At 39.7% G+C, this 25,300-nt stretch overlaps 1 protein-coding gene across 4 annotated transcripts in view; it reads left to right on the forward strand.

The window, feature by feature from the left end:
• Positions 1 to 25,300, forward strand: part of ESR1 (estrogen receptor 1) — a 218,292-nt gene that overhangs the window by 19,248 nt on the left and 173,744 nt on the right. Inside the window, exon 1 of one of the 4 annotated variants that reach the window (XM_053382195.1) lies at positions 18,734 to 18,782. The exons of the other annotated variants lie outside the window; for them this stretch is intronic. The gene's annotated coding sequence lies outside the window, so the exon portion shown is untranslated. Of the gene's footprint in view, positions 1 to 18,733; positions 18,783 to 25,300 lie in introns of those variants that run through there. 4 annotated transcript variants of the gene reach the window in all.

Consider the following 25,300-nt stretch of genomic DNA (forward strand, 5'->3'; position numbering starts at 1 on the left):
AGAGGAAAAACAGTCAGAAACAAAAGGGTAAGAGAGGTTGCTTCTTTACATGCTTTTTGGAGGTAGGATTGAGGTGGCAGTCCTGTGCCCTTACCGGGGAGTAATGCCCATGGAATTCAATAGGACTTCCTTCTGACTTACTGTGGTTAGGAATGTGCTGCAAGTCAGGTAAGAAAGAGAAGGCGAGGGTTTAAGCAAATGGATCAGCACTACCTGTATTTTAAAATCCCCCTTTGTAAGTTTGTGGGGGGAAATACAGAACTGATATTTCTGTTTACCTAATGGAGCATTTTATCCCTCTTTTGTATCCTTTTCTCAAATGGCACCAGGGTGAGTTCTCTCATCTTGAGTTAACTTGGCCACCCATAGCATCTTGCAAAGTGGTAAAGGTGATTTTACCATGATGTTTGGTAGACAAACTGTAAACCTGTGGGCTCAGCATCTTCTTAGAACACAGAGGAAAATGTAGTGGTCAACTTGGACAGGACGCTTCCTGAAAACCTTTGGTCACACTTTTGAAGCTAACATGTAACAGAATAATTTCACTCACTCTGTATTAAGACTTATGTGTTAGCTTTTTGATAGATAGGGTGGGGGGGGTAGGGAGACATTTTTTCAACAACATAGGAATTCCTGTTTTTCAACATCTCCATGAAATGGATTATGTATCCTTGCTGCAGCCTTACACCAGGTGACACCACATGTCTACTTAATCCAGTGTTGTCTACTCCAGCAGGAGTTTCCCAGGGTCTCAGATATTTCCCATCATCTGATTCTTTTAACTGAATATGCCGGAAACTGAACCTGGGATCATCTGCATGCAAAGCAAGTGGTCTGCCAGTACCACTGAGATATGGGCCCTCCCCACCAAGGAACTTTGCTTTAACCTTGTATACTTGCACTGCTAGATGGCTCTAATTCAAGAATTTAGATGTGTTGCTTCAGCACTTGGGATCCCTGTGGTCCAAATGTACCCAGTACAACAGCTCACATTGATTTTCCCTCCAAGCTACACACCTAACTGGGGCTTACGTGGAAGCAGCACAAGCTTGTGCAGCCAACATGACTGGGCTTTTGTTTGTGTGTGTGTGTGCGTGTGCGCGGGGGGTTCTTCTCCTTCTCCTGGTTGGCTACTAGACCTGCCAAGGCTTTATTACCCTGTTACTAGTGTTCTGTGTTGAATTAATTGCATTTTGTTTTAATTGGCTGTAGTGATACAATTACCACTACTAATTCTCATTTGCTATTACTCCATGGTGTGGGTGCATCTCTGCTAGCTACTCTTAAAGTGGTGCCAATCTGCCACATACATACATTATTTCTTGCCAAAGAAACAAAACAAGACAAATGCCTAAATGAGGCATATCACAAGTAGGAGTCCATTCTACTATCCTGTCAGGAAATATGCAAATACCACCTAGCCAGGAATACCATTTTATGTAACATAGGTTGCAATCCTATACCCACTTAGCTGGGACAAACCACACTGGACACAATCTGAATAGACATGCATATGACCTATCTAATTGAAATGGGATTCTGTTTTAGCCATGCCAAGTTTATTTTCCTCTCACTTGATCTTTGAATTGAATATCCATACAAGTTACATACATTCATGCATCTCTGCATTCTGAGTTTTTGAAAACAAGAATTGAGATGTTGCTTCATCCGCCACCAGCCCATGACCTGGAGACACAGCTGAGCAGCTTTTATTGAAAAGCTGCCTACATGCACAGCAGAACTGCACGGAGCTGTACTCCTTTAGATTGCTGGCGGTAGATCATGTGTTTAAATGCTTCCTGGGTTTCATTTCTTGCACAAAGAAATCTAGTTTGTGGGTAAAGACTGTAGCACCATTTCTTCTATCTAAAGGACATTTTTAAAATGACTCCTATTAAAAACATAGGGACACAGGTGGCGCTGTGGGTTAAACCACAGAGCCTAGGACTTGCCGATTGGAAGGTCGGCGGTTCGAATCCCTGTGATGGGGTGAGCTCCCGTTGCTCGGTCCCTGCTCCTGCCAACCTAGCAGTTCGAAAGCAGGTCAAAGTGCAAGTAGATAAATAGGTACTGCTCCAATGGGAAGGTAAACAGCGTTTCTGTGCGCTGCTCTGGTTCACCAGAAGCGGCTTAGTCATGCTGGCCACATGACCCGGAAGCTGTACGCCGGCTCCCTTGGCCAATAAAGTGAGATGAGTGCCACAACCCCAGAGTTGGTCACAACTGGACCTAATGATCAGGGGTCCCTTTACCTTATTAAAAAACATACTTTACCCCAGTATAGTCTGAAGTGATGTAGTTCCACAAAAAACACAAGAGCTTACCTGTAGTTTGAAGGTTAGCAAATTTCTGTCAGTCTGATTTAGAAACAGTGCCTTTAAACATGCCTTTAAACTTTTCGGATCTGAATTGGTATTTCAGGCTTTCCCAAATAGTATTCTGGACATATGATTCAGAGATGACTTCACACTCTGAACTAAGCCCTCTGATGACCTTGAACTATTAATCCTCCCCACTCTTCCTACTGAATGCAGCTTTGTGCTCCTTATTTAAAGCAAGAGGTCATGGCCACAAGACTCAACCCATAGCAGGAAGGCTGCATTTGTTGCAGAAGTTCTCTGCAGCATCCATGTGCATATCACATGTGTTCATTGGAGCTAGTCAAGTCTGGTATTTTTTGGGTATATTACCGTATTTTTCTGTGTATAAGACGCCCCCATGTATAAGACGACCCCTATTTTTTTAAAACCCAAAATTAAGAAATTAAGTTGTTTAGCTTTTGGGGGGTGGGCTGGGGGAGGTCACTCCCGCCAATCGCTCACTCGCCTGCCCGCCACTGCTGATCGCTTGGCACAGCCACTGCTGATCGCACACCTCACCGCAGCCAACAATCGCCTGCCATCACCTGCCCGCCTCGTCACAGCCGCCAATCGCCTGCCCAATTCCGCAGCCACAGCAATCGCCAGCAAGCCTTGCCACAGCCACCAATCACCCGCCCAATTGCCGCTGCCAATCTCTTGCTTGCTTCTGCCATAAATCACTCATCCCCGCTTTGTATTCACTATCCATGTATAAGACGGCCCCCAATTTTTGCCTAATTTTTTTAAAGCAAAAAGCATCGTCTTATACACGGATTTTACTAGACATAGAAATCCAGATGAAAATCCAAGGTGGCATCTCTAGTATCAAAACAGCATGTTTCTATCTGCATACCTTATAGCCAGTGTGGGGAACCTTTGGCTCTCCAAATGTTGCTTTACTACAATTCCCACTGGCCATGCTTTTTGGGGATGATGAGAGTTGTGTGTCAGCAACATCTGCAGAGCCATACCTGCCTTATAGCAAGGTAGAGCAGAAGGAATTACATGCATTTTACACAAACTTGCTACCTCCCAAATTGTTTTGCATACTTTAATTGTTTTCCTCGCTTTTGCAATTTGTGTCAACATTTTATAAATCACAAGTTTATTTAGGTTCTAATGAGGCATTTCTCCTAAAGTCTTGAAAACAAAGAATACCAAATAGTGAAGAGATGCCTTGGTACTGATGATATAATATTAAGGCCCTATTGCATGCTCTAACACCTGTATATGGTTTTTTTTGCGGTTTGTGTTTGGTTAGAGGTACTGCTTGTGGTTCTGCTGATCTGAAAGACCTGTAGGAAATGAAAACTACTGTAGCTTCATTGGCTATTAAGGACAGCTGCAGTGAAATATATGCATTCCTGATGTTATTGAAGGTACTGTGTGTGTTTGTGTGTGTGTGTGTGTGTGTGTGTGTGAGAGAGAGAGAGAGAGAGAGAGAGAGAGAGAGAGAGTGAGAGAGTGAGGAATGTCAACCATGGCTTGCATTCAACTCACCTTGTATGCCAGTGGAAGCCAGCACAAAGGCTCTTGCTAACACAATGGAGCTTTCCCCCCAGGCACCCCCATGTCTCCCATTCCACTCCGGAGGGTCAGGCGAATCTACAAAACCCAGTTGGAGGAGAGGGGAGATTTGGCAAGCAGAAATGCTTGTGATGATGGAGTGATCAGAAGACTGGCATTTAATTTTCCCCCATACTATTAACAAGTTAACCATATTGTTACACAGTATAAGCAGATGTACTGGGTTGTAGGAACTAATGAAGTTTAGGAAGCTGCACTCGATTTATAGCTCTCCTATCAAATTGAGATGAAATAAGGCAGTCCAGGTGATGTAGAGTTTCTCATAAGAAAAGGGCATGTTTGTTTAGGAATGTTTGAACAATTGGTGCAACTATCAATACAATTTGGAGAAGGCATGGAAACCTAATCCCTGATATTGGTGAACAGGCTATTGTGGATGACCAGATTATAGTTGCAGATGCTGTGCACTTTCTGACTTAGGGTCATAATGGGTCCTTAACTTTGTGTCTTGCCCCTCAGTGTAAGAAAACAAACCAAGGTATTTGTCACTGCATAAATTTGAGAATGTTAAAAGCATGAAAGAGAGGCTCATGCCATGAGCCCCACAGTATTGTTAGGATCAGGCTTAGGCTGGCAGACTGACACAGGAGATGAAGAAGAAACAGAAGAGGGGGCTGAATGGTGGGAACCTACTTTGAAAGGGGGGATCTCCTCTTTCAACCCTGGTGTCAGGTGGTTTGGAAAGAGAAGCAGGGATACCAGCTCTTTCCTCTTACCTTTTAGCAACATGGAGAACCTCAGTGGAGGCTGAAGAGGGCTTTGATCAGCTGAGGGGAACGTCTGAACAGGAGGTGGTAGTGATTGAACAGGAGTCTGAACAGGTCTTGGCGCACAGAACCAGGCACGGTCTTTTCAGATGGGAGCAGACCCACCAGCTCTGACAGAGCACATGTTTGCAAGCTTAGCATTCCTGTGAGTCAAGAGTCTCATGAGCAAGCATGCTATGCCTCATCCCCAAAAGCTGGTGGGAAGGGTGGGGAAGCTGTTGGATCATCTTTGTCACTTCTGTACAGTTCTGTATTTCTTGTCTTGCTCGTGAAGTCCTGAAGTGACTCCAGAGTACAGTGTCTGCTGTTGAGCCTGTACCATTACTTGTCTGAATAAAGATCTCTTCCTTATTTACAAGTAAGAGACTGTGTGTGTGTGTGTGTGTGTGTGTTGGGTGGGAGCCAGGATAGGCTTGCTGTATCTTTGTGGTTTGCCCTTTGCTGATGTGGTATTGCTGTTGCTTCTGAACTTGTGGGAAGTCTATTACACTGTCAGCATTGCCAATTCTCCTGTTTAAAGCAAAAGGAATTTGGGTGCATTTTCTCTTGCTGCTGCTCATATTGGGCACAGTTCTGGTTCAGTGCCACAGAAATATGGAGTTGTTGGCATCAAGAGACAATGGAGTGTGGCTCCAGTGGTGAAGTCATACCGTTGAAGAATCATAGTGCCTGCTATGGTGGGAGGCCTTCTTAATTGTGCCCGTTAATTGAAATCTGACATGAGCAAAGACCTCCCTGGTCCAGTTTAAATTACAGCAGATGGTCAGGGCAAATTGGTGGGCATGGAGAGATGAGCAAGAGCACAGGTTTCAGTGAGGAAGATGCTAGGCTTCACAAGCTGCTCAGGAAACATGACTTCCCACACTCAGCGCCTGCTCCAAACAGCTGTGAGCCTGCCTTGCACGCTAAGGGCAAAATCATCCCCATAGTAAATGATTTTCCCAGTTCATAAAAATGACTTAACAACCACTAATGTATAAATATAAGCCACGATTCTGATGTTGGCTACATGTGGTTCAGTGGAACTAAAGCAGTGGTAGGGGAACCCTTTTTGGAGCAGGGGCCACATTCCATTCTAGGCAGTCTACTAGAAGCCACATGCCAGTGGTGGGCAGGGCCAGAGGTACAAGGAGGTGGAGCAACAAGGTCAGATAAAATACCTGCATAATAAGCTAGTTTTATACACCCTCCTCTATACCCCTCTAGGCAAGCAAGTTCAACATTCCAGCCAGGCAACACTCAAGCAAAATGTAAAGCAGGAACAGTGAGAGTTGTGGGCTGGAGAGAGGAGATGTGGCTGAGGAGGGGTGTGTGACTTGAGGACAGTCCTGAAGACCAGACAGAGAGCATGGAAGGTCACGGGTTCTCTATCACTGGACTAAACATGAATGACCAAAGTAATTTTTGATTAGTAAATGTTCTGAATTCCTTTTCCTGACTCAAAACCACCAGTATTGAAGGTTTTCTTGATAATAAATTAAACATGTACACTTTTACTCTGTAGTTACAAGCATTCAGTGAAATGGCATAACAGAAACTGAGAGAACTTTATGGAAAAGGATACAGAAAAGTTAATTATAATATAAATCATATATAGAAACCTCATTTGGCAAATAACATTCCATTTTATATTTTCTTAATCTGGCAGGAGAGGGAAGCTCTGTTTTCTTAATAAGGGCAAATCTCAAAGATTTTCAAGCCAGCAATGAGCAAATCATTCTTGGCAAATATATTCTTGGGTGGTGTATACAATGGATGAACCCTGATCCTCAGGACACTGAGATTCAGTATGTCTCCTCCAGAAGGAGAAATCTGTGATTTAAGCCCTGGAAAGTTCAGACCCAGTTGGAATATACATCTTCTTTAGCTGAGTCAACACAGAGGTAGTAAAGAGTTCAATAGCTTCTTAAAATGCAATTGCAGATGATAAAAATACAGACTTCATCTGCAAACTATAAATGGAAGAGTTTGGGACATTATAATGAAGATCTCCTTTTATCCCACCAGATATATCAAAATCTACTACTGTGAGCAACTTACTCATAGGAAGAGTCAGCATAAATCTTTGAGAGAGAATTTTCAGTCAAGGTTTGGGGAGTAAGACATAAGGAAGATAAGGATGAAAAAGACCCATAACTCAGTGGCAGAGCATGTGATCTGAATGCAAGTGAGCACTAATTTGTCTCCTAAAGGTCATCTAAGGGACCTTGAGATCCAGGAAAGTTATTTTCCCACCACACTCCCAGTACTGGGCTGTAGATGGATTGCTGGTTTGGCTCCAGATAAGGCATGTACTCGTATTTTAAACCAGTAGTCTCTTAATAACAACCTAGACAGGAGGAACTCTTATGAGAGATATATACCACCAATGAAGGTACAAGTGCAGCTGGTTCAGGTACAGCCTAATTTCTCTCTTCAGCAGTGTACCTTTCATATTTAGATGGTTGAACTCAATCCTAAAGCTATACTGAGATGTTTATTAATAACCCTCTGCCATGTGAGATGAATCCATAATGAAGGAAAATGTGATTTAAGTGACTTTACACCATCCCATTCCTTTCTGGAAGCAAGGACAAACTATTCCAAAATAGTCTTATGATGTGCTTTGCAGATGTGGAATTTTGTGGTTACAAAGAGCATTAAGAAATTATTTGTGAATTAGCACTCTAACTAGTCTTCTAAAAAGTAGATGTGCTAGTGGTTGAAGGACTCTGCCCAGACTCTTGGAAAAGACTTCTTTCTGATCAGCAGATCTTATGCAGCCCTTCATCAGGAACTGACCCACACATTGCACAAAACACCACTGAGGAATATCCCTTTAATAAAATACTTAGTTTCCTACAGTGAAACCCAGTGTTGGAACACTAATAAGCATGGGGTTTTGTGCAAACGGAACTAGCAGTTCCCAGAACTATATCCTTATGGGGCAGATGATGCAGAACAGAAACAATTTTACACCATCTACAACATAATGAGGCTAGAGTCATTGAATTGAAACTGAATAAGTGCCTTTGACTTCAGTCGGTGTTCATCAGTTTCTCCACCCTAACTGATTCAGGGCTGAAGACCTAATTCAGTTTTGACTGGTACTGGTAACACAAAAGCCTGAAGGGTACAATTTTTAAAGAAAAAAATCAATGTTGCATGGTAAATAGAATCAGATGGAACAACAACTATGAAATTACACAGTTCATTTCCAGGTAAATGGTGGATTGCTTTTCCAACTTAATATTTTGTTCTTTTTATTGGGCATTTGAAACATGCCACAGAGTGCGTACAGAGTAGACCACACAGATGGAAACACTGAAGAGACGCAAAAATATATTTGCATGGTTTAATAACAAAACTCCTCTAACATACATCTTACATAGTGTTTGTAATCATCACCCATCCATTCACCGGGGAGGCAGAGTAAGGTACATACAGCACATTATATACCATTCACAATTGCTGACACAGCTAATTACAGCAACTTATCAGCTCCCGTTGCTTGGTCCCTTCTCCTGCCAACCTAGCAGCTCGAAAGCACATCAGAGTGCAAGTAGATAAATAGGTACCGCTCTGGTGGGAAGGTAAATGGCATTTCCGTTGTTGGCTGTTTTGCAGATTAGTTGTGCTGCAGAAGGCGTGCTGGGGAGACCACACATTACAAGGAATGCAGAAGTAACTTTTGCTAGGTTTTAATAACAAAAACAAAAACTCATTTTACATTAATTATAATATATCAGTAAGCATGACCTAACTACCAACCCATCCAACAGGGTACTGAGAGAGCTAGGTGCTGCTCTTTATATACTATACCCAACAGCTTAATCACCACAACTTAACAGCACCTGCTATAATGCTTCACAGCTGTAAAACTAGTTCACGTTATTTGCTCTGGCCCTTAAAGAAATACACATCTTGTGGAACAATAATGAACCTTCAAATTTAAAGAGACCATTCAACATCCGTGTGCTTCTCTGGTTTGCCAGAAGCGGCTTAGTCATGTCGGCCACATGACCTGGAAGCTGTACGCTGGCTCCCTCGGCCAATAAAGCGAGATGAGCACCACAACCCCAGAGTCGTCCGGGACTGGACCTAATGGTCAGGGGTCCGTTTACCTTTATCAGCTAATTACAGTGACTTATCAGCACCTGCTACACAGCTGTAAAAACTAGGTCAGGATATGCCTCCTGGCTTTTAAAGTGGTACACACAATAATGAACAATAACAATAATGAATCCTAACATTTAAACAAACTATTCAACACTTTTTTGCCCGTTGCCTTATCAAAGGTCTTAAGCAACTGGAAACTTTCTTTTATGCCCAGTACTATTGTTCCTAGATAACATTGACTGATTCATTTTAACATTGACTAACTCATCTTATTCTTTGCAACAATCTTCGTTTTTGTGATTTGTAGATTGTGAGTTGACTATTAGTCACCTCTTAATCAGACTGTGCTTCTGGGGCTCCTTTTACTCTTATTCCATAGGTCAACTCACTTGTTGTTTTTGTGTTTATTGTTTTTGAACTTCATCCAGCATGTCAATATCTTTCTGGCAGTGTTGAGCCTGGAATGGCATGCGAAAGTACAAAGGCAACAACCAGTTCATTTATTACCTTGTTTGCCTCTTTCCCTTGGCCAACTCTTGGTTCCCTTCCTTTCATTAGAGACGCTGTTGCTGCCGCAAACCATTCTAGTCCATATCCCTAAAACTACATATTTGAAAAGCAAACAACCAAGAAAATGTGTCTCTTCCCAAATAGACCTGTGAGATCACTACAGTCATCAGATGATGCTTTGCTGACAGTGTTGTGATCTGCAGAAATCCATCCCGCAAGAACATGGTAGCATGCACTTTGTGGAATGAACTTCCCTGTGCAATGTGATAGGCACGCATGGTGGCATTTTTCAATAACCTATCTTTTTGCACAGGCATTCTCAGATCATTGATGCCAACTTTTAACTGACCTCCAAGCTCTCATGTGGATGTTCTAGAGTGATGGAGTTCTAGAGTATGGGGTACATCACTGAAAAGGAATTCTCTTTTGGTATTGCACCATGACCTCCCTCCAGAGGCAACACACACGATAATAAAATACATCAGAATGATCTTTGCAAATGTAACTGATATCGGAGGGAGAATGCACCAAATTTTTTAAAAAAGAAAGATGCAGATGATGACGACCACACTTGGTCTTGAACTTACTATTGGAGAGATTAAATCAAGAGAGAAATTATTCCATATCATTTCCGTTTCAGCTGTTGCCCAGTATAATGTGTGTGAAGCACTGAATTCTTAAAAAAGCACTATATGAATGCTAAAAACGATTATGATAATAAAGAGGTGTAGTTCTAGGTACCCTTTTGTGATCCTTACCACAAAATCATGATTCCATTGCAGTGATGATTTCATAATAAATACGCAGGTAATTGGTTCTGCCTACATGATTGCAAACTTTTAAAAAGCAACACTGTAACCAACATAAAAGCTGCTTCCATGGTGATCTGTCATACTTAAAGCACCATTGAACTAAGCCTGTGTGATACTGATGATAGTACATCATATTCATATAGCCCTTCATTTATTATTTTTATTTATAATACAGAGAGTGCTTAAAGCACGTTATGGGAAGTGCTTCCCATAATCTCAGCAATTGCTTGCAACCCTGTTGCACAGCAGGCCCCCACTATCTCCATAATGCAAATGGGCGGTGGCTAAGGCTTTGAGGCAGTCACCTACCAATGGCTATCTAGTATAAGTTGACAGGGGACGTGTCTCAGCAAGCCTCCTTGGTAGACGGGTGTTTCACATACAAATGTTCTAGTCTCGTGGATTTTTGGAAATGGCATGTCTTAAAATGTTTTTTTTTTTTACTGAATATACTCATGATCAAAATATACACATGTAATACTGCAATAGCTCAGCAAAATATGCACTTATAACATGGCGATGTGGAAAATATGAGATACACACACATACAGACACACTTTTCTTCCGTTTCGGTTAATTAGTTAATAATTCTAACCATGACCAAACTAGCACACATATAACATAAACTCAAGAAGCAAACAAAGAAGAGGAGGCGATAGTATGGAGTTTTGGAGGAAAGACATGTTCAGCACTCTAGTCTGATCTTGCTCTCTGGCCTCGCATTGTAAACTTGGCCTCAGTAATATACAGCTGGTATGAACTTAGTGAAAGGCTAAGTTAGGGAAGAGCCAAAATACAGTACATGTCTAAGCACAGTCACATGCAAACACAGAGATGGGAAGAAGGAGCAGATTTCTAGGAAAAGGACCTCTAGAAGGTAGGATTGAGAGTAAATGTTGCCTTTCCCAGCCCCGATTGAAAATAAAATAGCAAGCAATGAAAAACACTGTGGAATTTCAAAAGGCGTGCATCAGGAGGCTGGGTTTTTTACTGCAGCTTTCTTATACTGTCTTCAGAAATTATTCCATTAAACCGTTATGGGTGGTATTTAACTCAAAGGTCCAGCTCACCTGTGAAAATTGCATGAGACTGAAATAGTGACTTTTCAGACTCATCATTTTCAACCCTAAGAAATTTTGCATGGAAAAATAGCCATGGATTAAGCAATTGAATAGTGTTTTGGTGGGTTTTTTTTGTACAGAAAACTGCTATTAACAAGTAGACCTCTTAGTGTATACAGTCGCTCAAGCTTCACAACTTAAAAGCATTTAACTGCAGAAAGATTATTGTTGCCAGCAAAGGAGAGATAAAATCAAGGAGATTTTGTTGTACATGCTTTCTCTTGAGAGTTTTGCCCTAGCAAAGCTTTAATTATGAGAGCTGCAGATGTACTTTATACTTAATTAAAAGTTCTTTTTTGTGCTATGTTATACATGTATAAGGTGGGTAAATTAGGGTGAAATCTTACCTAAGAATTTCTCCATGACTGCATATAGAATCAAGCTATCATTCAACAAAGCCCACAATTTGCAAGTAAAATAATTATGACCTCTTCTTACAGGGGCAAATATAAATAAGTCTTCTCTCAGACAAGTATTGATTTACATCGAATAAGACTATTATTCTGGCCTGCCACTGCTCAGCCAAAATGGATCTCTACTTCATCCCTTGGTTTGCCATTTGAATAACAAGATGCTGGGTTAGATAAGCCTTTGGTCTGATCCCGTATGGCTTTTAATATCCTTTTAAAACATACATTTGCAACAAAAATAGAAAGTGTGGGAAATCATAATAAATAAAGGTGAGAATGAGGAACCGTGATCACATCCTCCATCCTGCATAGCAATGAAACAGTTTATAAAAGAGGCTGACATAGCTTGTGGTGAAGGGGTTCTCTAAAACTACATTTGAGACTTAATTCCACCAGCTTGGTTAGAGAGACTGTATCACAGTAAGGTAATTGTACACTAATAGCATCCCTGTTCTGTCTCTTTGGCCCAACACCACAAAAATCCTTCAAACCCAGTCTCAGCATGATTTCTTTACGGATGACAACCCACCACCTCACTCTGTCCCTCTGAACTTGGCTAGTGCTGCATCAAGTACCCAAGTGGACACAGCTGGTTTTGCTCAGGCCATCTACCCATGTTTCAGTTGTACATGCCAAATTGGCCCCCCAGCCACTGTCAAATGAATGGTGGATGTTTTCTTCTTGGCAGACCTCTCATTTAGCAACACCACCGGCCAGCACCCTCTGATTCTGAAATATCCTCGAGGGAGGCTACAGACGAGGGTAATTCTCCCAACCTACCCCACCCCGCCATTGCATATCCACTACTTGTGAATATTGAGAGTAGCCCTACCTTCTTAAACTTTGGCTGAATTGTGCCCATTGTATCTACAGTTGTACCTTGGCTCCTGAACACTTTGGGAATCAAATGTTCCGGCTCCCAAACGATCAAAAACCGAAAGTGAGTGTTCTGGTTTTTGAACAATTTTTTGGAAGCCGAACGTCTGGCACAGCTTTCGCTATTGTTTCCACCGTGCCTGCGCAATTGAAAACTAATCGGAAGCCGCGCCTTGGTTTCTGAACATTTTGGAAGTCGAACGGACTTCTGTTTTTTTGTTTTGTTTTTGTTTTATGAAATATTTATTAAGGTTTTACAAAAAACAGAAGTTTACAAAATAAAAAGAAAGCATAAAAAAAGAAAGAGATAAGAAAAAATACAAAAAATACAAAAATACATAGAGAAAAAAAAAGAAAAAAAATACAAGATACAAAAAGCAAATAGGTAAAAAAATTAAAAACAAATCCATTTTTTGATATTTTTAAGCTCATTTGCTTGTTTCCTTGACCTCCTCACACCTCCCCTTTTTGTATTCCCATTTACATAATCAATTCAGCAAATCCTTACCCTCTTTCATTTATCTTAACTCAATATCTTAACATATTATAGCTATATATTTTCATCCATTATCAATCCATTTTTGCATATTCTTCTTAACTTTGTTGCTAATGCCACTTAATTTCAATCCAGCATCATTTTAACATTCATTAATTTTACAATATTTCTGCAGATAGTCTTTGAATTTCTTCCAATCTTCTTCCACCAACTCTTCTCCCTGGTCTCGGATTCTGCCAGTCATTTCCGCCAATTCCATATAGTCCATCACCTTCATCTGCCACTCTTCCAGGGTGGGTAAATCTTGTGTCTTCCAATACTTTGCAATAAGTATTCTTGCTGCTGTTGTTGCATACATAAAGAAAGTTCTATCCTTCTTTGGCACCAATTGGGCGACTATGCCCAGGAGAAAGGCCTCTGGTTTCTTCAGGAAGGTATATTTAAATACCTTTTTCATTTCATTATAGATCATCTCCCAGAAAGCCTTAATCTTTGGGCATGTCCACCAAAGGTGAAAGAATGTACCTTCATTTTCTTTACATTTCCAACATTTATTATCGGGCAGATGATATATTTTTGCAAGCTTGACTGGTGTCATGTACCACCTGTATATCATTTTCATAATATTCTCTCTTAAGGCATTACATGCCGTAAATTTCATACCAGTGGTCCACAACTGTTCCCTGTCAGCAAACATAATGTTATGTCCAACGTCTTGTGCCCATTTAATCATAGCAGATTTAACCATTTCATCCTGCGTGTTCCATTTTAACAGCAAGTTATACATTCTTGAAAGTATCTTAGTTTTGGGATCTAACAGTTCTGTTTCCAATTTTGATTTTTCCACCTGGAAGCCAATTTTTATGTCCAAATTATAGGCCTCTCTTATTTGATAATAATGAAGCCAGTCTCGCACTTTATCTTTTAATTTCTCAAAACTCTGCAATTTCAATTTGTCTCCTTCTTGCTCCAAAATTTCCCAATATTTCGGCCGCTTGGCCTCCATATTGAGCTTTTTCTGAGCCTTTGCTTCCATCGGTGATAGCCACCTTGGGGTTTTATTTTCAAGTAAGTCTTTATATCTTATCCAGACATTAAACAATGCTTTCCTGACAATATGGTTTTTAAATGCTTTATGTGCTTTAACCTTGTCGTACCACAAATATGCATGCCACCCAAAAACGTTATTAAAACCTTCTAAGTCCAAAATGTCTGTGTTCTCAAGAAGCAGCCAATCTTTCAACCAGCAGAATGCTGCTGATTCATAGTAAAGTTTAAGGTCTGGCAGGGCAAATCCACCTCTTTCCTTTGCATCAGTTAATATTTTAAATTTTATTCTGGGCTTCTTGCCCTGCCAGACAAATCTAGAAATGTCTCTCTGCCACTTCTTGAAACAATCCATTTTGTCCAAAATTTGCAATGATTGAAACAAAAATAACATTCTTGGCAATACATTCATCTTTATAACAGCAATTCGACCCCACAAGGAAAGCTTCAAATTTGACCATATTTCTAAGTCCTTTTTCACTTCTGTCCAACATTTCTCATAGTTATCTTTAAATAAGTTTAATTTCTTAGCAGTCATATTAACCCCCAGGTATTTTACTTTCTTAACCAATGTTAAACCTGTCTCCTTCTGAAACCTCTCTTTCTCAATCGGTGTTAAATTTTTCTCAAGAACTTTAGTTTTTAACTTGTTCAACTTAAATCCTGCCACATGACCAAATTCTTGAATCAGTTCTAATACTCTTTTAGTACTAGATTCTGGCTCCTGTAACGTCAAAACTAAGTCATCTGCGAAAGCTTTCAGTTTGTATTGTTTGGCTCCGACCTGTATACCTTTAATCAGACGGTCCCTTATAATCATATTTAGCAAAACCTCCAGGACTGAAATAAAAAGCAATGGGGAAATTGGGCAGCCTTGTCGTGTCCCTTTCTCTATCTTGAATTCCTCTGTCACCACATTGTTAACTATTAGTTTAGCCTTTTGTTCTGAGTAAATTGCACTTATACCATTTTCAAACCCTTGACCAACCCCCATCCCCTGGAGATTTTTCTTCATAAAATTCCAAGAAATATTGTCAAAGGCTTTCTCCGCATCTACGAAAATTAAAACTGCTTTAGTATTGATGTTCACTTGCAACTTCTCCAAAATGTTAATTATATTCCTCGTGTTGTCAGACAAGTGTCTACCTGGGAGAAAGCCGGCTTGGTCCTTATGTATCTCTTCCACTAATACTTTTTTTAATCTATTAGCCAAAATATCAGCAAATATTTTATAATCCACATTGAGCAGGGATATGGGGCGGTAGTTCTTAAGTTGTGTCTTTTCAGACTCAGATTTCGGTATAAGCGTAATATAGGTTTCTTTCCACGACTCTGGCGCTTTTTCCCCCTCCAAAATTTCATTACAGACCTCCTTTAGTGGTTGAATTATCCAGTCTTTCAAAGATCTATAATATTTTGAGGTTAGGCCATCCGGCCCTGGAGATTTGCCCAACTGCATATTCTGAATGGCACCTTCTACCTCCTGTTCTGTAATTTTATGGTTCAGCATTGTCTTGTTTTCTTGAGAGATTTTTTGTAATCCATTTGTTTTTAAAAACTGGTCTATGTCAAACTCTTTCTGTGGCCCTTGTGTATATAACTGTTTAAAATACCTCTGGAAGCATTTTCTAATTTCCACTGGATTCTGAATGTTCTTTCCTTCCACTTCCAAGTTAGTAATAGTATTGAGCTTTTGTCTTTTTTTCATTTGCCAAGCTAGCAATTTTCCACATTTATTAGCCGATTCAAATGTCCTTTGTCTCATTTGTTTGATTTTCCATTGAACGGACTTCTGCAACAAATTCTATTCAACTTCTGAGGTACAACTGTATAGTGTAGATCAATGTTCAGATAACTAATATGCAAAATTAAATGCCCATTCTGTTTCACAACACACTTGTCTTTGAATCCATTGCTATTGATAGTATCTAATAGGTTGAGGATATTGCTCTTGGCTACTGTCATATAGTAAAAATTAAAGAATGATCAGCAGAAAATTTGTTGTGTTACCAAGAGATTTTACTGCCTTTTAAACAAAAATACTCAGTAATAGGGATTTGCTATTCACAACAATGTGGAAATAATTATATCCTATCATTAAAGAGAGCTGATATGTTTCAATATGTATGTGTGGTAAGTGAACATGGAACAGCTAGTCAATCTTGTTCTACTGTTTGGGGATAGATTTAGAATTCCCTATTCTCATCCTAAATGAAAATAAAAGTAATGTCTTTAATGAAATTGAAGACAGCTTCCTTTTGAATTGAGTGTGGCCAGTTATCTAGCTTAAGTGTGACAAGATCCTATTGTGAATGGTTCCTTGGCAGACAAGTAACATTGCATATCACAAGGAGGAAACGCCAAAGCATTTTTGGCTGGTACAAGCAGAAAATGGGGCCAAATAGATGCTTCAGTGAGAATAACACTAAGGCCAGTTCACACAACCTTTTTAATGTCGTGAGGTATGGGTGAAATGATTATTCTCTGAGAGTGGCATGGGACTGGCAGCCCTCATGTTACTGCAGTAACATAATAATCTGGCTTGAATTCATGCAACATAGTGCCTGAGTGGTAAAGGCACCTGGAGTAATTTTGCATATTTTAATTCTGTCCATCGGTTATGAAATCAAATGGAAAGCTCCATTGCAGAAGGGCACCTCCTTCCCTCTGCATATATCCCACTGAGTGCTATCCTCCTGAAACTGAAACTCCTGAAACTCCTTTGCACTGTGTCCAATGGGACTTACTAATAAGTATGTTTTGGACTGCATTTAAGAGAGTGAAAGGCAATTATTGATGGTACTGGGCACACCATTTTTACAGGATCTATTGGATCACAAAAATAAGCTCAACGTGATACAGGTTGAGATTATGAACATCCTTCCAAAAACTTCTGTTATGGTGTTAGCTTGCCATTTGACTTGTATCAAAGGACATTAAAAAAACCCTTTAATTATATTTCATAAATGTGAGGATGCAGCAGGTTTGTTCAGAAGAAACTTGAATAATCACTGGGGTAAAATATAAATTAGGATGCCCAAACCTTTTCTTGAGAAAAGTGCATTAATCTACCTTCATGATGTTAATATATTTTGCAGAATCTCCAAAAGTTCACTGGGAAGAAGATGATTTTTCTGAGTTCTATGATTCAGAAATAACCTTCAAATTAATGGTGTCTCTAACTTGGTAGCTACCTGAATTTAACTTGATTGAATGTCAGAGTAATGTGTAGGTTGGGATCCTTTGATTTTTACCTCATGTCTGTTCTCATGTTTTAATCTGCAGCAATCCTTTGAATTAAATAATACAAAGGCAAGGCAGGCATGTGCAATAGCTTTGTAAATGATCTCAATATAAAACAATTAACTATTAAAAGAGTAGACAAAGATACAGCTGTCTTGTCATTTAGTAAAATAACCCCATTGACTGAGCCATGAAAGCTTTTAACCAAGAAATAAATATTTTTTTCAATGAAGGACCTAATGATTGACATAAAATTGTCAAAGCAAAGTTTTAATAATGGCCGCTTACCCAGTCCTGGGGTAGGTGGCAGTTGTGGCCTGTTGCGACCTAACCCCTGGGAGCAATGCTGGGCTGGACAACTGGCAGTTGGGAAATCCCCGTGCTGGCCTCGGAGTAGGGCGGGAGTTCCTGCCAGTCCCAGTTTTGAATTCCAGCCAATCACACCAGTCCATGGTGGGGCAGGGCTCATGAGTGAACCAGTGTGGAGCAGGCTTCACCACAGTCCACCCTCTGGATTTAAAAGACTGGCTGCCCTGACTTTGGGACTGCAGTCAGCCGAAGAGCACATCTCCCCATCCCTCCCTCCCTTTCACGCTTTGGGACTTGTTGTATATTAATGTTTCTTCCTCTAAGTTATGGGATTAATGGCCTTGCTCTGGTTCTTTAATGGTTGCCGTATCCAGAGCTGGGAAGGAATTTGCCTGCAAATAGATGTGCCCTGTTTGCAGGCTTTGCCCTCCACATAGCAATGGTCACAACTTTAGCTGACGTAGGCACTGGGGTGTAATTCTTTCTTCAGCGGTGTGGGAGGGCCATCCATGTAGACCTGCATCTTGTGATGGACCCATTAATCCCATGATCAACCTTTCATGCCTCAGCCTTCCACCAGGATGCTGGGAGGGATACATACCCAATGCCTAAACCAAATCCTACATATATCTGGAATATCTGGAATTGTGCCCAATTTCAAATCCCAGAACAGGTACTCTTGGAAACGGTGAAGCATTTGTTGTTGTTTAGTTGTGTCCGACTCTACATAATTCTGAAATGAGTTTGCTTCTAGGCTATTCTTGTTTTGGAGCCCCAATTTGGCTCAGTAGGCCTTGTAAATGTTCCTAATACACAAACAACAATGTGCAGAGGAGAGGAAAAGAAAAACCTTAACTCAAATTTAACAGGACTTTAAAAAACAAATTGCCCAAGGTTGATGGTTGAGAGGTTTTAACACTGGATGCCCTTACTTCAGTGGAAGAAAACTGAACTTTTCTCTACAAACTTTACAGGCCAATGTAGCTCATGTGTATTATATGTTTTAAAGTTCATTTCTCTCCTCGGCATTCTGCTGCTTCAGTCTCCCTCTGCTGAGGCTTTTCTATTTTAGTTCACAAGGTCCCGTGACCCTGTCAGCCAATAACAGAACAACAGAAGCAATGGAAACTTCTTTCTGAAATAAAAGTAAGTCAAAATAACTTGGCTTTTTCACGTTCTGCTCTTCCTCAGAATCACTTTTGTTTACTGCTGTTTTTATTTTCAGCATGTTAAACACAACTCATGGTGCCCAGGGGAGTAATTAAAAAGTTTCTTCAAACTGTGTTTTCGTAACGTCACTTTTATTTATGGTGTGTCTTCGGTATATTGCAGTGTGACTGATCCTTCAAAAGAGCAACCAAATTGAAGGAATGCCTGTCAGAAGCTGAATAACTTGCACATAAATGCAGATTTCATCCTTATTTTTCTAAAACTGGTCCAGTAATTCAACAGCTACTATTCAGTGAGGATTTGTGTTGCAGGTCTCTCCCCAGTTTTCTCTCTGACCCATTCAGGAGCAAGGAACAAAAGTATTATTAAAAAGGTCACATGTTCTAGCCATGACAAATTGCACATAAAACAGCTGTTTTTAAGCTGTTATCATGGATTGCAGTACTATTAATCTTAAGTGGTTTCAAGATTTTAACCTGAATTAAATAGTTAGCACACTTAAGAGAATATTAAATAAGTAAAATGAAAATGAATCCAGCAGGATTTGGGATGACATAACTTTTATGTTCATGAGATTCATTTGTATCCAGGATGAACATAAAATGTGCATACTGTAAAGGAAACGGTGAATGTATACAACATATCTGGAATTAGGGCTACATCTTCAGATTAGAGGTGTTGTTTTTTACTAAAATATTCTATAAATATTTTAGTGACAAATACCCCAGTGTATTAAGAACGAGCCTTTGTGAAGTGCTATGTTTGTTTCCCTGAGTAATATGTGGTAGTTAACTCCGCCCCCCCCCCCGTAATAGGACAGAAACTGTGATATTGGATTGGCATCTCTGTGTGAAAACAGAAAGCTTTCCAAGTTACACAGATTTCTACTCTTAGATAGTAATAAGATATGGTCCAGTTTTAGCCATATAAAGAGAGTGACTTTTAAAAAAAGAACTATGCGGCAATTTAATAATTTAAGGTCAATGCCATCTTAATCACGTAACATTTAGCAGATGTTACTAGTAATTAACTGAATCATTGTGTATTTAAAGTAACACATAAAATATTGTTTTTCAGTTGACCTGTTTCTTTTATTAAAAATAGCACTATAGTTTAAACCCATAGACCATAATTATCTTACAGATTTAAACTGTAGTAATTCCCTCCTCCCTGGGAATTGCAGTTCTACCAGAAGTGATTACAATTAAAGTGGTGTGTGTGTGTGTGTGTGTGTACAATCCGTGCATCAATACAGGATCACAACTTCAGAAGAACCTAAGAAGTTGCCTTGTACCGAGTTAGACCATACATCTGGCTAAGTATCGTGTACAAACTAAACGTAATGTTAATTGTATGGATGCAGTTAATGTGCATATGTTAAAATATGTAAATAGCAGCCACGGGAAATCAGAGCAGCCTATCTGGGGATTGGGTGGGGACAGGGGGAACTTCTCAGTGGTCAGAGGATTTAGTGAATTATGCACCAAGAACCACTCTTTCCCTGTCAGTGCCTTTAGAAATGTCAAGCAGAACACAGAGACAGAGCTTCATGAAAAATTAGATAGAGAATAACAAACTTTGATACAGTATAATATAGAATATTATAATCTCAAGTTTTAAAATATTTTCATTATTCTACCTAAATGTAGCATCTAGAGCATTGTGCAAAACAACCTAACATCCAGTATGTGCATCCATGATACTGGAAATGATCTCCAGAACCCCAAATCACATTTTGTTTTAGCGTATAGCTTATTGTGATTTTTTTTTTAAATGAACTTGACTAAGTCTGCTGGTAACCATATTCCCAGATATTTCGATATTTTTTATAACCAAGAAATTTTTAAAATAGCTTTTGGAAAATGTTTTGTTCTCATTGAAATGCTGTGTTGAGGAGCGCTAGACTTCAAATTGGTAGCCAGTATAGTTGAGCTAGGACAGGAGTAGGGAATGGGTGACTATCGATTTCAGTTTCTCTCAGTTTCTCATTTTCCCAGTCTTAAAGTTCATTTCAGCATTGTGCACTAACCACAGTTTTTGAACCATCTTCATAGGCTGCCCAGCATAGAAGATTACTAGATGGATGACTCTGCCCAAATACCAACCAAATTCCAAAGCCAGCTCTGTTCTCTTTTGGTGGAGAACTGTTTCGCTGTCCCCTCATATAATAAAATAAGAACAAAATAAGTGAAAGAATAATGAGAAGAGAAGGAGTGATACTTTCTTCATTAGCAGACTTTCAAAGTCATACCAGTGCATGAAAGGTGGTCATAAGAATAAGAACTTACAGTTTGCAAATCCGTAGGCAGAAGGAACAGAGTTAGCAGTAATGTGTCAGAACCATAATATTGATATCCTAGAATACAAATAGGAGGGTTGTTTTTTTTAAATGTTAATAAGTTCGATCAATAAAGCCTCTGACTTTTTAATCCACTTTCTAGCTCCCTCTGAAGTGATGAAAGGCAGTCAGGTAGCAAGATATGTGCTGTAAGAATAGCTTGATTTTAACTATTCCCCCATGCAGTGCCTGTAACCCAGACCCAGCAGGCATGTAACTTGCAAAAACCAAAAACTGAATCTGTTCTGAAACAGATAATTATTTTCATTATTCAATCTGAGTGAAATTCATGCATGAAGTAAGTTAGGCTTTTGAGCCTTTTTTATTCTCAAGTAAAGACAAAGGGGCCTTTATAGTTTCATATTTGTGTGCTTTGAAAGAAGAAAGAACATATTCATATAGAAAATAATCAGACGTGATTGCTGAAAAAAGCAGATATAAATTTTAAATTTTTAATCTTACTAAAACTAATTCTATGTTGAAGTACCATGCAAGTTCCAAACAAGCAATTTACCTTCCTTTCTTTCTATCACCTGCCTTTTCCAGTGCTGACAGCAGTATACAGCATAAAACCAACTACAAAGTCACCCAGTAAATTAACAATAATGCAAAGTTAACAAGTAGGGTTCCACAATACTGTCCAACTAAGTAGCCAAAAATCTTCAAACAGAGGGCCTTACACAACAGCCTGAAGCTCAGGTAGATGGGTGGAGCCTCCCTAGCTCAAATGTTCTTCCATAACACCAGGGCAACCTGATGCATCACTCCCATGTAGGGCATGGATTGAAGGAGGACCATGCTTTTAGCTCCACCCCCGACCTGGGTTGGGGAGTTGATTTTCAAACAACTGCACATTGATCACAGTTGTCTGCATGAGAATCATCTAACTCATTGTCTTGTTAGCTTAATTTAAAATAGAAAAGCAGAAGAACACTGAGTGAGACTAATAAAACTTTGAAGGGAAATAATAGGTTCCTAGGGATCTGTAACAAAACCGCTACATTCTGACAGAATCGTAAATCATCTAGAAAGCAGGAAGATAATGAGGGAATGTGTAAATCTTCAGATGAAACCTGTTATTGAAGTATGTTATAAGTGAGAGTAAAAGTTGAAGACGTAGTAGCATAGCTGCCAGCTGTCAGTGATACCTCAGCGTTGTAAATGGAGATGCTAGGAAAAATGCTTAGTGGTGTAGTTGCCAGTGTGGTTGCACATGAAACTGTAAGTAAGGCGCACTGTAAAAGGAATCATATCCGTTTTTGTCTGTGGAATTTGTGTACAATTTATTTTTGGCAGATAAATGAGTTCATTTCCTCACTTAACTGTACAGTAACACTAGCTTCAATCTATGTCTGGTTATGAAAAGCTATACAGATTCTATATAATAAAGGAGAAAGAAGAGCCTTGCTTCAGGCCTGAGTAAATTGCTCCAGAAGAAAAGCCTCTTTTCCCCTTAAAAAAGCATAGCGCCCCAGGAGAGCTTAGCTTTAGTGCTGAAGAGAAGGCACACTCGCTGACTGCTTCAGATGAGTGGCTCACAACACTGTCCATTATACTTTGGACAGTACACTTTGACTATAGCTCTTTTATGACCCACATTTTGTGACCACATCTTAAGCATTGCTAAAATACTTTGCTGAAATAGAGTTATGGTACTACCAACACCACCATACTTTAATGTTACTTTCTGTATTATGGTGCTATAGTGCTAGAATGCTCATTTTAAAAGAAAATTAACTTTCCAGTTACCAACATTTTAGCAGCATGGTTAATGATGCTTAAAAAGATTTCTATTAAACATTTTTCTGTAAAAATTATGTGATAGCATGCATGCATGCAAACATATATTTATTTGTATGCCACCTTTCCATGGTTAAAACCATGTTCAAGGAGGCTGACGACATGTAAAAAAACCACATAATTACAAACAACAAAAATAGTAATAAACCATCAATAAAACATCAAAAGTAAACAAATGGAACAATTTCCACATAAATCATAATAAGATATAAAATAAAGATACAAAAAGTTAATATCAATAACAGCAACAACCCACCCTCAGCGAAATCCTCTAAACAATACCCCAGCCCAAGGGTCTGTTCTGTAAACATCCCCCCCAGGCCAGGTGAAAAAAGGTCTGCCAGGCAGGTAACAGCTCTTCAAGGACTCACAGCCAAGATGGTCTTGACTTATAGCCAGCATGGTTGTGTTATAGCACTATACCTTCCTTTCATTAAAATGTAAATAGCTGGAAAAGCATTTTAGCAATAACTAAAAGATCACTTGATTAAAAAGGGGGTTATCTTAAAATGGTACCTGCCCCAGAGTACCAAAGTCAGACTTCTGCCGCCTGAGGGGGAATTTTTTTTAAAAGAACCACAAGGAAAAAACCAAGATGACAATGACTGCATGATGACATTGTGTGGATGCCATGTAAAAAGTGAGTGAAAAGCACCTAATGTGGAACAGTCTCTGTTCTTGTAAATATGGTTTTTAAGCAGGGAATTGCTTGTGGGAAGCAAGTTGTTGTTGTTTAGTTGTTTAGTCGTGTCCGACTCTTCGTGACCCCATGGACCAGAGCACGCCAGGCACTCCTGTCTTCTACTGCCTCCCTCAGTGGGAAGCAAGTATCTTTGTAATACTTGCCTATATATATCAGCAGCACCTTTATGATTATACATTGCCTTTTTTCACTTTACGTTAACAAACAAATCTTCTAAAAATGTTGCAAAACTGTTCTAGTTTCCTTGCATGACTCACTGAAGCTAAGGCAATGGAAGCCCACAACAAATATGTATACCGCCTTTGAATTCCTTCTGGAGTATTTTTTATAGGTTTGGCCAGAGATTAAAGAGAGTTAGAAAAAGGTACAAGTTATGCCGTAGGCAATGATGGCTGACGCTATCACCTTTCTCTATCTCTATCATTCTGCCCCAAGTCTTTGTGTCAGTCTATTTAGTTTATTTCTTTACTACATCTGGTATGTTGTCTTAAGACAGGTCCAGTTGGAAGTCTATTTCTTTCTCAATCCATTTCCCCAGAATCTGGGGTACAGTACTGGCTTCTCTCATGGGTTTTTGAGGACGAATGAAATAACGGTGCTACAGTATGCTGTAAATAAAGTGCAGAAGTTTGGATAATGATGAGACATTTAGACAAGAGTTATGCTAACTCTCATGGTAATTAGCACTTAATAGGAATCAATTGCTGGAAGTAAGAACTGGAATGCAAAATTTTGAATTTGCTCACATAACATAGTAACAGAATATCACAATTGTAGCTGTGGCTGAGACTATGAACTGTTGACATGTATGTTGCCTTGCCTGTTTACCTTGCTCCGAGATGGTCTTGAGTTTACTTTTTATGTTGTTGCAATTCTGTGGTTTTTAAAGTCTAATTTGTAGGGGCAACTTTCAGTTGCTGAGGTCCAGGTTTGTAAGCAAATCTGGCCAACCATCTGTATGCTTGACCTTGTCCATCATTGTTCATCACATTCTAACAAACAGATTGTCTGGTTGGATCCGGGAGATGAGTTTCCAGTTTCTTTTGAAGGAGACAGTGATTTGGCCTCTGATGAAAAACCTAACCTGGATCCAGAAGAAGTTAGCAATAGACCGGTACCTAACCTTCCTTGATAGTAGTTGCTGAAGGGTGGTTGTTGGGCAACTCTATATACTTTTGAACAAAGCTGCTTTCTAGATTCTTTTTAATTTGGAGTAGGTTTTGGAACTGAAACTGTCTTGAACAACCAGCAGAATGGCATGTATTGAGGGAAAGGCAGGGAGAGTGTGACCTTCTTAATTTTCTTAGACTTCTTAGTGGCCTTTGATACTGCTGACCATGTTGAGCAGGCTTTCTGAGTTGTGGATTGGCGGCACTGCTTTGTAGTGGTTCACTTTTAATTGAAGATTCTATTTCTGGGTCCCATCTTTCCCCCCATGATGTTTAACATCTATATGAAACAAATGGGTGGAATCATCTGAACATACGAGACTCAATCTGTACCAGTGTTTCTCAAACAGTGGGCTCAGACCCATCGCTAGGCCTTGGGCCACGTTCTGGTAGAGCTCAGTGCCACAGCCTCTCCAGCGCTTCCTAACTTGCCTGCCCCCCACGCTATGTGTGATGGGCAAAGGTGGTCAGTTTACAAATGAGT

Source organism: Podarcis raffonei, chromosome 3 (genome assembly GCF_027172205.1).
Source record: "Podarcis raffonei isolate rPodRaf1 chromosome 3, rPodRaf1.pri, whole genome shotgun sequence".
NCBI lineage: Eukaryota > Metazoa > Chordata > Lepidosauria > Squamata > Lacertidae > Podarcis > Podarcis raffonei.